Source organism: Microcaecilia unicolor, chromosome 1 (assembly GCF_901765095.1).
Source record: "Microcaecilia unicolor chromosome 1, aMicUni1.1, whole genome shotgun sequence".
NCBI lineage: Eukaryota > Metazoa > Chordata > Amphibia > Gymnophiona > Siphonopidae > Microcaecilia > Microcaecilia unicolor.
In genome coordinates, this window is record NC_044031.1 from 528,320,146 (window position 1) to 528,334,653 (window position 14,508).

Consider the following 14,508-nt stretch of genomic DNA (forward strand, 5'->3'; position numbering starts at 1 on the left):
CTTCCTGTTTTTGTTCATGATCCACCTCAGTCTCTTTCTCTCAGGTATGATCATCTTTAGAAGCCTGGGACTGGGCATTTGCTGAGAAGGAACAACACAGTCAATTGTAAAGCATCAAAGTGGATGTTCTTCAGGACAAAAATATTCTGCATTATTAAAAGTTCCCATCCATTCAAAGACAGCACACAAAGAGGGGCATAATCGAATGAAAACATCTATCTCCATGGGCGTTTATCTCCGAGAACGGGTCCGTGAAGGGGCGGACCGAACCGTATTTTCGCAAAAAATAGATGTCCATGTTTTATTCGACAATTTGTGAGCTGGGCGTTTTTGTTTTTCAGCGATAATGGAAAATGAAAGCACCCAGCTCAAAAACGAATAAATCCAAGGCATTTGTTCATGGGAGGGGCCAGGATTCGTAGTGCACTGGTCCCCCTCACATGCCAGGACACCAACTGGGCAGCCTAGGGGGCACTTTTACAAAAACAAAAAAAAAGGTTAAAGAGCTCCCAGGTGCATAGCACCCTTCCCTTGTGTGTTGAGCTCCCCAAATCCCCCTCAAAACCCACTGCCCACAAGTCTACACCATTACTATAGCCCTAAGGGGTGAAGGGGGGCACCTACATGTGGGTACAATGGGTTTGGGGGGGTTGGGCGACTAAGCATTAAGCAGCACAATTGTAACAGGTAGGGGGGGGATGGGCCTGGGTCCACCTGCCTAAAGTCCACTGCACCCCCTAACAACTGCTACAGGGACCTGCATACTGCTGCCAGGGAGGTGGGTATGACATTTGAGGGTGAAAATAAAAAGTTGTGAAACATCATTTTTTTGTGGTGGGAGGGGGTTAGTGACCACTGGGGGAGTCAGGGGAGGTCATCCCCGATTCCCTCTGGGGGTAATCTGGTCATTTAGGGAACTTTTGGGGGCCTTATTCGTGAAAAAACAGGGTCCAGGAAAAGTGCCCTAATTTATAGCTACAAACGCATACTTTTTTTCCATTATTGACGAAAGGCGCCCATCTCTGTTCGGGTGATAACCATGCCCCAGTCCCGCCTTCACCACGCCTCCGACACGCCCCCGTCAACTTTGTACGCTTCTGCGATGGAGTGCAGTTGAAAACGTCCAAGTTCGGCTTTCGATTATACCGCGTTATTCGTTTTTGTGAGATAAACGTCCATCTCCCGATTTAGGTCGGAACTTGGGCGTTTGTCTCGTTCGATTATAAGCAGGAAAGTAGCATTGCTATGAGCTCTAAAAGAGAACTGAGTGTTCAAGTGCTGTAATAATACTCAACTATAGGGCACTCAGTGTGAACCACATGACATGTAAGTGCTGCCATAATAATGGGAGCTTGGTAAACTTGTAGACCATCTTGGCCTATCTAATAGCTATGCAGTGTTTGCCTGAGCCTGGAATAGAACTTCCAGGGAGGCCTAGGAGTCTGTGTGCTGAGGTTGTAATGAATGCTGTCAATATCGTGACCTGGATAACAGTGCCAGTGATAGGTTGCTGATCTACACATATACTGAGATCATATTAGTAACAAGAGGTCTGCCAGGTTGTGTATGTTTCAAAGTGGGTCACCACCTGAACTGTATATCCAGAGAGATGAAATGATGTAGATAGTGATGGCACTCTGATCCTCTCTCTGACAGATGTGTGAAGGTACCAGAAACACCCTTGTGTTAGAGGAACATGAACGAAGGATGAAAGATCACTCACCAAGGCCACTGAGCCCATAGGACTCACTCCTACTCTGAGAGCTATATAGCCTAAGGTCATGACAGTTATTGTACAATGGTAGAACAGTACAATTGTACATCCTTACAAGTTCTAAGTTCCTACCTCACCCAGTGACCATACTACACATTATGCTCTCTGTTCCACTGCTCTCTAGACCTTCACCTAAGTCAAGCAAGGTAAGATACCTCCGCCACTACTGAAAAGGATGGTCCTGTTTGCAATTGTATTATATTGTATTGTAACATTTATTCCCCGCGCTTTCCGACTTATTAGCAGGTTCAATGCGGCTTAAAAATATAACAGGTTTACAAGATAACACAAAATGGATAAAACAGCTGAATATCCTATATAATAATTCTCACCTCCAACATTCTGAGGCTGGCTTGAACCATTGTTTCCGCTGGAGGTGGTGTCCCTCATGTAGTAGATAATAGTGACGTCACACAACCCACACCAGATTGGCCAGTAGAAGGGAGAGGGGCGGAGCCACGATACAGTGAGCAGCGAATCAGCACAACACTGGGAATGCACAGCAGCAGAAACAGAAGCCTTTCTCACACAGTTACTCTCACATACACTCTCTCAAACACACATACTCAGAGGAAAACCTTGCTAGCGCCCGTTTCCTTTCAAACAGAAACGGGCCTTTTTTACCTGTAGTATATAAAGAGGTGGACAATAGATAGTGAGGAAGTAAGATGGGTAAGGGAGGAAGGTGGTAGAGGTAGGGCGTGGGAAGAGGGTGTAAATTGGGATAGGTTAGCCAGCAACAGGCAATCCTCCTCACTGAAGTTCTACTCTTCTGGTTGCCATTTGTTTAAATGTTTCCTTCCCTCTCTAGGGTGCAGTAATCCATAGATGCAGAAAATATATATTTCCAGCTCCACCCAGCAAAGAAAGTTATGAATATAAAATTGAGATCCCAATATAAGTATCTCAAAATTGCCAAAAACTTACATATTAAGGAGGGAATTCAATAAATAGCACCAAAACCTAGGCACCAAAACAATTCATCGCTAAGCGCTATTCTGTAAGGGTTGTGTGCCTTATATAGAATAGCATTTTGCGCAGATTCTGCACCTACGTTTTGGGCAAACAAACTGAAAAAAACAACAGCGAAGTAGACAAAACTGGCTGCAGTTCTTCAATATGACTAGACATAGACCATGTTTCGCCGACAAGGCATGCGTCAAGAGTTTACAACTGTGATTGTCACATAGAAAATATAGGTCTAGAAACGTGTTTGGCTGGAGTATCGTTAGATGCACTTGTTAATGACAAGCTGATGTTATTTGCCTTTGATATTTCCACCAAGAAAGGTTTATTATATATATATACTATAGATCTAGTCAGTCTCTGGACCTGTGTTTTCTGTGTGACCAGGGCCGTGCCTAAGGTCTCTGGTGCCCCCCTGCAGACTGTCAGTTGGTGCCCCCCCCCCCCTGTGTGGCACAATATGCAAAGGAAATAGGAGCTGAAAGATGGAGTGCATCTTTGTGGGATTGCTGAACAAATAGAGGGTTTACAACGACTTAGCTTTTCGTGCTTTCATGTTCACGAAATTAGTAATTAAATCTTTGATATCTAACTGGGCACATATATCATTCTCAATATTTATTTATTTATTTATTGCATTTGTATCCCACATTTTCCCACCTATTTGCAGGCTCAATGTGGCTTACAGAGTTTGCTATGACATTGTCATTCCATGATATCACATACACTTAGTATTGTATAGAGATTAAGTAAGGGAAGAAAGAAGGAAGGTGTTAGGCAGGATAGTATGGAAGATGGACTTTAGAGATTGGAAGGATTGGTGAGGTAGTTTTGTGAGGCTATGGGTTCTCTTTGTAGGCTTTGTTGAAGCAATCATGGCAAGGCTTACAAGCCTTTCTTGCGAAATACTTAATCACAAATACTTTTTTATGATTTTTAACCGTGAAAATGATCACTTACCACATGACAGACCTAATAGATCTACCAACTAGAAACAGACTCAGATCAGCACGATCATGCCTAAACCTACATTACCCAAACTGCAAAGGGCTAAAATACAAAACAACTTATGCATCTAGCTTCTCCTACATAAGCACACAACTATGGAATGGACTCCCATATGCTGTGAAAACAATACATGACCACCTAAATTTCAGGAAGTCATTAAAAACCCACCTCTTCAAAAAAGCTTATCCCAACGATCCAACATAAATCCCCACACCCTGCAACACAACATAATCAAAGATCGTACTGGCCAATTTACTATCCTCTTTCCCCTCGATCCATGACACCTGATTCACCTCTATCTCATTTGACCACAACACAATCTTGTATTCGTTATCAACCAAAATAGCAAACACCGTTACGGTATTTTGTAAGCCACATTGAGCCTGCAAATAGGTGGGAAAATGTGGGGTATAAATGTAACAAATAAAAATTCTATAAAACTGCGTGCATCTTTAGTGAACATCCTATGGCCACACCCCCCCCTTTCAGTTGTGTGCTAAAAAAGATTTATGCGTCCATCTTTATAGAATAGTACTTAATCAGATGCATGCCAATTGCCAATTAATGCTAATAGTTAACACCCAATTTAAGGGGCGTATTACTCAATTAAATTGTACCGCAATTTAGGCACGTGTCCAAGTTAGCATGCACAATTTTGAGCATCATATATAGAACACCAGGGGTAGGGTACTTAATTGGGGTATTATACATTTTTACACACGGGTGTGGCCATTGGTAGTAACCCAATCTGCTGCTTGCTACAGGCATTCAATTTACTTACAAGTGTGACTATTGATAAGACTCTACTTGCTGTAAAATCTACATTTTCTATACTGAATCCTATCCCCACATAGCTCTTAAAAGAACAGAATTAAACGATTTTTCAGGGGGGTGTCCTTTTCTTCATTCCATGTTATAGTCTTACATATGGAGAAGTGCCAGCTCATTAGAAACAGGCAAATATTCATCCGTCTTTGAAATTTTCAAAAGCTCACCTCTCTGTCAGCACAAATTATCAGCCCATTTCTAATCTGCCCTTTGGCTGAGTGGCTACTGTGTTGCAGACAAGATCATAGCCACTCAGCTTTAACTTGCCAGTGCTTGTGCTCTGTAGAGTCTGCTTTCTATTTTCTGAAAGACAGTTATGAAAGAAGTTTGGCAGGATTGCATTGTTTGGAAATGAAACCCAGGTCTGTTGAATGCTACCACTGAACCGCAAATATCCTTTTAAAAGATAACAGAAAATGCAAACAAAATACCTGTTTCCAATAGAAACGTAGCTCATTGTGACTGGCTTTTTTTCTGCCAGCCCAGTAACTTCTCTCGAACATGGTACTTTAGAAACGAGGCTCCAAGGCGCGTGGGAAGAGCTGGGCGGGAGCTGGGTGGGCGGTGCCAAAGACTAAGAGCCGAGCGCTATGCACGGGAAGGCAGCAGAAGCGCATGCACATAGGCGCTGACGCAGTAAGGTTTTTAAAAATTTTTTTAAATACAACTGGACGGCAGCACCGTGGCCGGCGCGGCGCCCTTGAAGGCAGGCGCCCCCCTGCGGTGCTTACCCTGCTTACTGGGTTGGCACGGCCCTGTGTGTGACAATCAAACTTGTAGAGTCCTGACAATGACCCTGTTGCCAAAACACAGTCCGTGTCCAGTCATATTGAAGAACTGTTAATAAAAGATCTCCAGCCAGTTTCATCTACTCCAATGTTTTTTCTGCTTGTGGGCCCTGTGCGGAGTATGGACTCCTGTTTATTTTTCTTCCTAATTTTTGGGCACCAGACTTATGCCTGTTGGAACCTGGTATAGATGCTGGCACCCAATATAGGTGCGGTTAGGCAGAATTTTGTAATTCTGCATGCACCTTTTCTGCACATCCCTTTCTGAGCTACACGCCATGGGAGTTAGGCACTGTGCCTTATAGAATAGCATGCATCCAGATGCAGGTGCAAATTTTAATGAGTGCCAATTAACATCAATAATTGGTTGTTAGCACCCAATTATTGATGGTTCAGAACTCATTATCCAAGTTATTTGCATGCGCATTTCAGAAGCATGACTAAATTGTGGCGCCAACATTTGGCGCCATATATAGAATCTGGGAGAAAATGAATCATGCCAGTAACATACATGAAAATAGTGTTTCTACCATGCCTCTTATAATTGTAAGTTCTGATACTTATAAAGAAAACCACCTTCTTTTTGGGGTGTGGATACACATATTTTACAATAAGCTCTGTGTTCAGCCAACTACATTGTACATTTTGAAACCCAGACTTGGTTGTCCATGATTAAGCATGGATGACCTATACAAAATTGGGCTTCATGTATCTAAAGAAGAATAATAAGACTCAAGCAGATCGTAATGAAACTGATAATGTGTTCTATGATAGTGAACAGAATCAGGTTTATAAAAGTAACACACGGGGGCTGGGGTATTTTATTTTCTTTTTCAGTAGCAGGTTTTTCAAAGGCAAAATATATTTAAATTTATTCAGCAAATACACTTTTATCAGAAGTTTTTCCAAGCCCAAGCAGTGAGTAAATCAAACCCATAGAGCATTGTGTGTGAAATATGAACAATTTCATATGTATATTCTCTCAGTACTCTGGAGACTGGTGTATTCCCAGCTACAGATTTCTGATTCATAGCAATATTATGAAACATTTTTCTTTCTCTTTGTCTAACACATGTCATACATTAGTAAACCCATAATCAATTCAAAATCCAATTAAATTATTTCCTGCTGTGTGTTGACTTCTAAGAAACCATTGCATAGTTAAAAGGTCTATTCATTAAAGAGCAGAGACACTAAGTACCCATGGGCCATAAAGTCATCTTTCTGAAAAGAGTTTTTCCCTAGTCATTTAGAATTATTTTAAGTAAAAAATTGACAGGAATTTTGTGGGTGATAAATGAATTAATGCTTCTGGGTATTCAGTGTTGAAAATGGCATTCTTTTTTCTCAGTGAGATAAATATTAAGGGGTCTTTTACAAAGCCGCGCTACCGAATCTCAATGCGGCAAATGAGATGAAGCTCATTCAATTCCTATCGGCTTCCTCTCATTTGTTGTGTGGAAATCACTAGCACAGCTTTGTGAAAGAAGCCCTAAGTGCATATTTTGTTTGTTTTTTTTGTTTTACTGAGGTATGATCAAACTTAGTGTAACTTGAGTAAGCAAATGCATTGTAAAACATATTTTCTAATAAATATACTTTATCAATTACATACGATCCCTCAAACTCTATAAAAGTCGCTAAAAATTGAGTGTGTAAATTTGGGTGTAGGCCCAATTTGCGCATGCAATTTAATTGACTAATGAGCCAATTAGTGCTAATTGGCTTTTTAACAAACAATTATTGGTGCTAATTGGATTTAATGACAATTTACGTGTGTAAATTTAGGCATGGATCAATGTGTAAATTTTACGCGCCAATTCAAAAAGGGGCATGGCTATGGCAAGGTCATGGGTAGATCGGGGAATTCCCACAATTTATACACATTGTTATAGAATAACAGGGATATGCACCTAATTTAGGTGTGGGGATTTATACCAATGTTTCATCTGTGTAAATTAACCCCCCTAAATGTAGTCATGGTTCCTGGTGCAAAACATTATTCTATAAACAGCGCCCAGTTTTAAAGGATAGAGCTAAGCATTATTTTTGGCGCTAATTTTTTAGGCACCATTTATAGAATTTATTCTGATATGACCTAAGGACCTGTATGAATTTCAGGACATGTACTGTACTGTATATTGTCATATACTGATGCTGAGTTTAGAAAAGAAGCCTGGTTTTTCATGTAGAAAGTAGGTTATATAATATTTCCCCCCATATTTATGTATAAAAGCATACATAGGAATCAATCTCAATATATGTAATAGGATGGACACCCCAGAGGGTGTGGACGACATGAGGAAGGGTCTTGACGAATGGTCCAAAAATTATCAACTATGATTTAATGTTACGAAATGCAGGGTCATGCACTTGGGTTACAAGAATCCATGGGAACAGTACAATATAGAGGGTGAAGTGCTTCTGTGTATGAAAGAAGAGCGGGACTTGGGGGTGATTGTGTCTGATAATCTTAAGGTAGCCAAACAGGTGGAAAAAGCGACAAGCAGATCTTTCTTTGGATCAGACCTCCCTGTCCACACTCTTCAAAAGGAGTACCTCTCCAGGCTACCACCTTTGGCTCCAAAAGTTCTTCACTGTTCCTGCTCCCAGGCTGGGATCCCTTATTTCCCACCTGGAGCACTCCGTCACTTCATGGTTAATGCTGGAAGTTGCAGAACCACATCTTTGGTCAGCCTTAGTTTCTTGAACCCATCCAGGACTCCCCCTCTCCTCCAAGGGTCCCGCAGTGGTACAAGCAGCCAAAGGCTTCATGCACTCTCCGACAACATTATTTATTAACGCCTAACTCCTCCCAACCTGTCACTCAGCAACCAGGATCATTTTCCTCTGAAACTTACCCAGGAACCCAACACCTTTAGCTGGATCCCCACATCTCAGAAGCCTCCTTTCAGAAAACTCTGGAGAATTCTACATTCTGACACTTAGTAATCCACATTATAATCCCCATTATAACAGCCTTCAGGTGGAAATGGTGGAGATAAAAACAGTATCTGAATTCAAGAGAACTTGATATAAGTGCATAGGATCTCTAAGGGAGTGATAGGTTAAGTAGATGCCATGGATGGGCAGACTAGATAGGCCATTTTTTTTGTTACATTTGTACCCTGTGCTTTCCAACTCATAGCAGGTTCAGTGTGGCTTACATATTATATACAGGCACTTATTTGTACCTGGGGCAATGGAGGTTTAAGTGACTTGCCCAGAGTCACAAGGAGCTGCCTATGCCTGCAGTGGGAATTGAACCCAGTTCCCCAGTACCAAAGTTCACCACACTAACCACTAGGCTACTCCTCCACATTTGGTCTTTACCTGTCTAAAATTTTTCTATGTTCCTACGGTTGTGACTTGTCTGCAAACAATTGACCAAACACTGATTGGGCAGATGCTTTCCAGATGGGGTAAGAACATAGACATCACAAAAAAGAGCAGCAGCAGCAGTAGCTGGGTAAAACATTAGAGCTAAAACATTTGACATTGTAGACATCTACATACTAAGAGAGTGATGAGAAATGAGTCATCTCATAGACCTAGGTTATAGCTTGCTGCCTCTGTTGCACATCCTGAAAGAAGATAGTATGTTCAGTGATTTTGCTATGAAAAGTTCCTCAGAAACTGATTCATTCAGAGTGAGGTACTTGCTGATGCTGGTATCTTGCTAAGGATGTAAAAAGAATTGAAGCGGTGCAAAGAAAAGCTACTAAAGTGGTATGGGATTTGCGTTATAAGACGTATGAAGAAAGACTTGCTGACCTGAACATGTATACCCTGAGGAAAGGAGAAATAGGGGTGATATGATACAGACGTTAAAATATTTGAAAGGTATTAATCCGCAAACAAACCTTTTCCGGAGATGGGAAGGCGGTAGAACTAGAGGACATGAAAGGAGGTTGAAGGGGGGGTACACTCAGGAAAAATGTCCGAAAGTATTTTTTCATGAGAGAGTGGTGAATACTTGGAATGCCCTCCCGCGGGAGGTGGTGGAGATGAAAACGGTAATGGAATTCAAAAATGCGTGAGATAAACATAAAGGAATTCTGTTCAAAAAGAATCGATCCTCAGAAGCTTAGCAGAGATTGGGTGACAGCGCCGGTGGTTGTGAGGCAGGGCTAGTACTGGGCAGACATCTATGGTCTGTGCCCTTAAAATGGCAGATACAAATCAAGGTCAGGTATACATATAAAGTAGAACAAACAAAAAAGTGGGCACAAAACCAGGAGTCCCAGAGACTGGATCACAGTAAAGCTAAAACCAAATTTTATTAATTAGTATATTTGACTCGTATATTTGACTCGACACAACCGTTGTGTTTCGGCCAAAGGGCCTGCATCAGGAGTCTAAATACTAAGGTAGACAGCTAATGATGATCCAGAATAAGAAATACTGGCGAATAGTGTATAAATGGTCTTAAAAAAGACCTTTGTATTGAATTGTGGAACGGATCACTTGCGTGAAGAGTTCAGTTTTACAAAGTATCCGTGGGTCTTCTTTGAGTTCTCCACACTTTGTGGATTCTCTATATACATATAAAGTAGCACATATGAGTTTATCTTGTTGAGCAGACTGGATGGACCTTACAGGTCTTTCTCTGTCGTCATCTACTATGTTACTACACATTACTATATGTATGCCAGAATGGACAGAAAGCTCCCAGTGGTGAAAAGGTAAGTAATAAAGTACCCTCCAGGTTAGCTTGCAGGGCCTGGAAAGCAAGCTGAAAGCAGCAGACGCTTTAAGTGTTGGCAGAGCTGGAGAATGGTCTACTTGTCAAAGCAGAACCTATATATGCATTATTCCTCTGACTAATTCAGGAACTGGGTCCTGGGCCTGTAAATCTTTTGCTAAGGATGCCTCATCCTTGTCCTCCTCTGTGGCCTCTGATTCCTGAGGTAACGTTTCAAAAACTCTATACTCATTAGAATCCCTTCATTTTAATTGGATCAACAAAAGTAAAGGGTTTTCCCTGAATCTTAATTGTTCACATAACAGAATTTAAACAAACAAACAAAAACATGTAGACTCAACAGAATAACACATGAAAATAACTGAAGAAATTCTTCCCTTCTTACATGGGCAAAAGGAGATAAATCAGACAAAAAGAAAAAAACAATTGTGTGTCCATAAAAAGAAAGATCACAGTTCCTAAGATAACTCTTTTATAACAATTCTCTAAATGAGGGAAGGACAAAGACAATATTCACAGTGGCTCTATTAATGGTTTCTATATCATTTAGGTTAACATCATTGGATTATTAATTTTCAATGAAAGACAATGCTTTCCATTTCACATTCTATAGAATATATTGACAGTTATGCTCTACCAGATTACTTGTATAGCTAGCATGATTTCTTGTTGATTAATTATTCAGTATGAAAGCCATATCGCCTCATTAGTAAATTCAGATCCTGTTTTAAATCTCCTTAGAGTTCATTGCTACTAATGATGCACTCCATTTAGCACAATGATGGAATTACTAATTCTTTGCAAATTAGGTCTGTCCTTTTAGAGCTGGCATGAGTTTATCATTGATTCATTATATTCAGGAGGGAAGCCATATCTTTTGTATCTGTTCATTATGAAAGGGCACCTCTAATTATTATTATTAGAAATAAAATGCGTGTTGAAAGCTTAGTGCCAAGGGCTGCAGTCATGTTACTAGCTCTTTCTAGGTCTAACATGCAACAAAAAAATTAAGATATACTGTAGAATTAAAAGAGCTGCGAAGGTTTCTGTAGCAGTGTGAGCAAGGGGTGTGGCCTTGAAAACACAGCCACACATAGGTTTTAAAGGTGAAACAAAAATCAATTTATTTATGTGCAAGGAAGAGGATAATTTGTTTCCTTCATAGATCAGGAGAAAATAAACACACATACACAAAATCAGTCCAGACCCAGAGTCCTAAATTTAAAGTACTGTCTTGTCTCCAAACTAGAGTCCCATAGTTAAAAGTATTATCTTTCAGTCTTTTACAGCAGTTGGGCCAAGGCTTAGCCCCTTGTTTCAACAATACAGTTTCAGCAGGGTTCAAAGATAAACTTGGCTACCTGAGTAGAACTTCTGCAGTTTACACTTCTGTGGTGGAGGCACAGGGTGGAAGGCTTCTCCTCTATTCTCTGGGCCTCCCTGACAGATCTGTGCTGAGGATTTTTATCTTATCTTGCCAATACCCTCACTGCTTTGTTCCTGCTGAGTCATCTCTTCTTTGCTCTTTGGCCCGCCTTTTAATATGGCTCTGTGACTGTGAGGGAGTGCTATTAAGGGGAAGGTGTAACTTCCTGTAGACTCCCTCACAGTTTCCTTTAAGTGAAGGCATAGCCCCTCCATAGGGGCATAGCCCCTATGGAGGGGCTTCACTTATAGAGCAACAGCATGAGAACTGAGGAAGCCAGAGTTAAAATCCAGTTTCTCCTAATGGCATGCTTGGGCAAGTCAGTTCAATCCCAATTACTTCAGGAATAATTCGGGCTCTTATTTACTAACCCACAGTAAATAGCATGTTGTTGTGCTATTTAACCACAACAATTTATTAACCTATATGACTTCAGTACTGCAGGTTAGTGAAATTCCAACTCAGTCGCTATTTCACTATAAGTTCCAAACTTCCTACAGAAATTCCTGTTTTAAGGTGCATGATGGAGGACCCATTGTGAAAGCAGCACTGGCGTCTCTGAGGAAGAGCCTTGAAACAGGAATTTCTGTAGGACGTTTGGAACTTACAGTGAAATAGCGAATGAGTTGGAATTTCAGATGTCTGCTCCTGTTGGCTTCTTATCCTCCAGTGCTCTCTGTTTGTTATTTTTGCCATATTTTATGAAGTTTGTTTACATTCAAAGATTATTGGGAGATATTATAACCCCATGGATTAGTGGGTCCAAGTTGTATATGAATTCCTATTGAAAAATATTTTTTTCACTGTGTTTGTTTCAATTATAACTTCACTTTATCGGGTTATTGTACTAAGGAAATTTAAGGGCTCCATTGATAGAGAGTATCTTATGATGTATAGAGCTTTCAAGTGAACTGTTTTTGTGACCTGACTCACTGAAGTTTATGCTCGGCTGTAGGTACACCCTATACTGATCTCTCTTTTGGGCCCTTTATCAATGAACATTATAATATAGATCTTTTCTTTAGGCATCCGATATACTTGTTTTCTTTTTTCTGTACTATCCTATCAAATCCTAACAGTGAACTGTCCCTCTGATATATGCTACAACGGAGGAAAAAGCCTCAACAGATTCCTTAATTTGGCTTTACAGCTCTTTAATTGCCGGAGTTCTTACTGTCATCATAGGCAAAAAAATCTCCTCTTTATACAGTCTCTTTCTCAACCAATTGTTGTTTTATAGTGAATCAAACCAGCACTTATCTTGTAGCTGTGTTCAAAACTGCTGTCGCTTGGTCTCTCCTCTCCACGGCCGACATTGGCCAAAGTTTCGGTACTTCTCACTCGTCCTGCCTTAGGGTCCGTGGTATTGGCGACTCTGTATAAAAACAGCAGCAGAATTACAACAACGGCCGTTCTTACGAATTCAAAATATGCCTAGTGCCTTCTATGTCCCTCACTTCACTACAGTCTGTTCTCCTCTCCGGAAGTGCTTAACCTCTTCCTGCTCTCATTTTATGCGTTGACGTCTGACGTAACCTCACTTCATCTTCAATGGCCAGGTCTTTTCAGAAAAAATGGACCCATTCAATTCTAGTATTCAACCCCCTTGGGTGCACTGTCTGTAACCAAAAGATCCATCTTTGTTCTTGTTGAACTAATACCAGTTATCTCCTCCCCTGGTGTTAAATTCGACCGGTTGTAAAACAACACAACAGAGGGATTTGAACACATGCTCCTTTTCCACACAATGTGCTGCTAAGGATGCTGTCAATTTTTTATATTTATGTTGTTCTTGTGTTCTCCCAACCGAGTCATCAATTTCCTCGTGGTGTGTCCCACATATAACTTATTACATGGGAATTGCACACAGTATACCACAATGTCCAAGCCACATGATGTTTTAGATTTCAATGTAAATTCTCGATCTGACTGTGGATCTCTGAATTTTGTTGTCTCTAACATCACCTCACACATGCGACATGCTCCGCATTTGGTATGTCCAGTCTCTCTTTCTACCTGCCAGTCCAAAGGTCTCAGGCCTGCAGGGGACAGTATTTCTTTCAAATTCCTGCCCCTGCTGTAGGCCATCCTCACTTTCACATCTTTAAAATCCAAGGTCGCCCATCTCTAAGGTCGACAATTTCAACATTTCAGTCGACCATCTCTAAGGTTGACCTAAATGTTGAGATTTGAGCGTCCCTGACCGTATTATCGAAATGAAAGATGGATGTCCATCTTGTTTCAATAATACGGGTTTCCCCAGCCCTTCACTGGAATGTCCTTAGAGATGGACGCCCTTAGAGATGGTCGTCCCCATTCGATTATGCCCCTCCACATAATCTTAAGGCTCTTTATATTAATCTAATATCTCTAGTAACTTAAGAATTTTTTTTTATAAAACAACTCTAATAATAAAATGAAGACAGCAGTCAATCAGTGAGAGGGGAGCTATCCAGTCTCTTGCATTGAGTGCCACATATATGATTATCTCCCAGTTGGCAAGAGGTTATATATGTGTGCTTGATGCAAAGAGATCCTAGTCTATTTTTTTGAGGCTAGAGTAGAAAACTTGGAGGAGCTGAGGGAGACAGAGAGGTACTTTAGACCTGCCCCGAGAAGTTGTAGGAGAGAGAAGGGCTTCCAGGCAGGAACAGGTCTAAAGCAGTGTTTGTACTGCTTTAATTAATCATGTATTAACTGTTCAGTTTGTTTTAGAATTCTTTTATTATCTGATTATAGATCCCTGATGTAGTCTTGAGTGTTTTTTTTATGCATAAGGCTTTGGAAATTTTTCGTGTCAAGTGCTGGAGGGGTAGGGTTACCATTTTTTGTCCTCATTAAAGAGGACACTTGCCCCGCCCCTTTCATGCCCCCTGCCACACCCCTTTCACGCCCGCCCCTTTCACGCACTCTCCCCACCCCTGACGCATATTCCCCTCCCCCGGTCACCCCCTCCTCCCCCATCAGCTTCCCTCCCCCCCATCACCTCCCCTCCCCTTACTCTACTATCCCT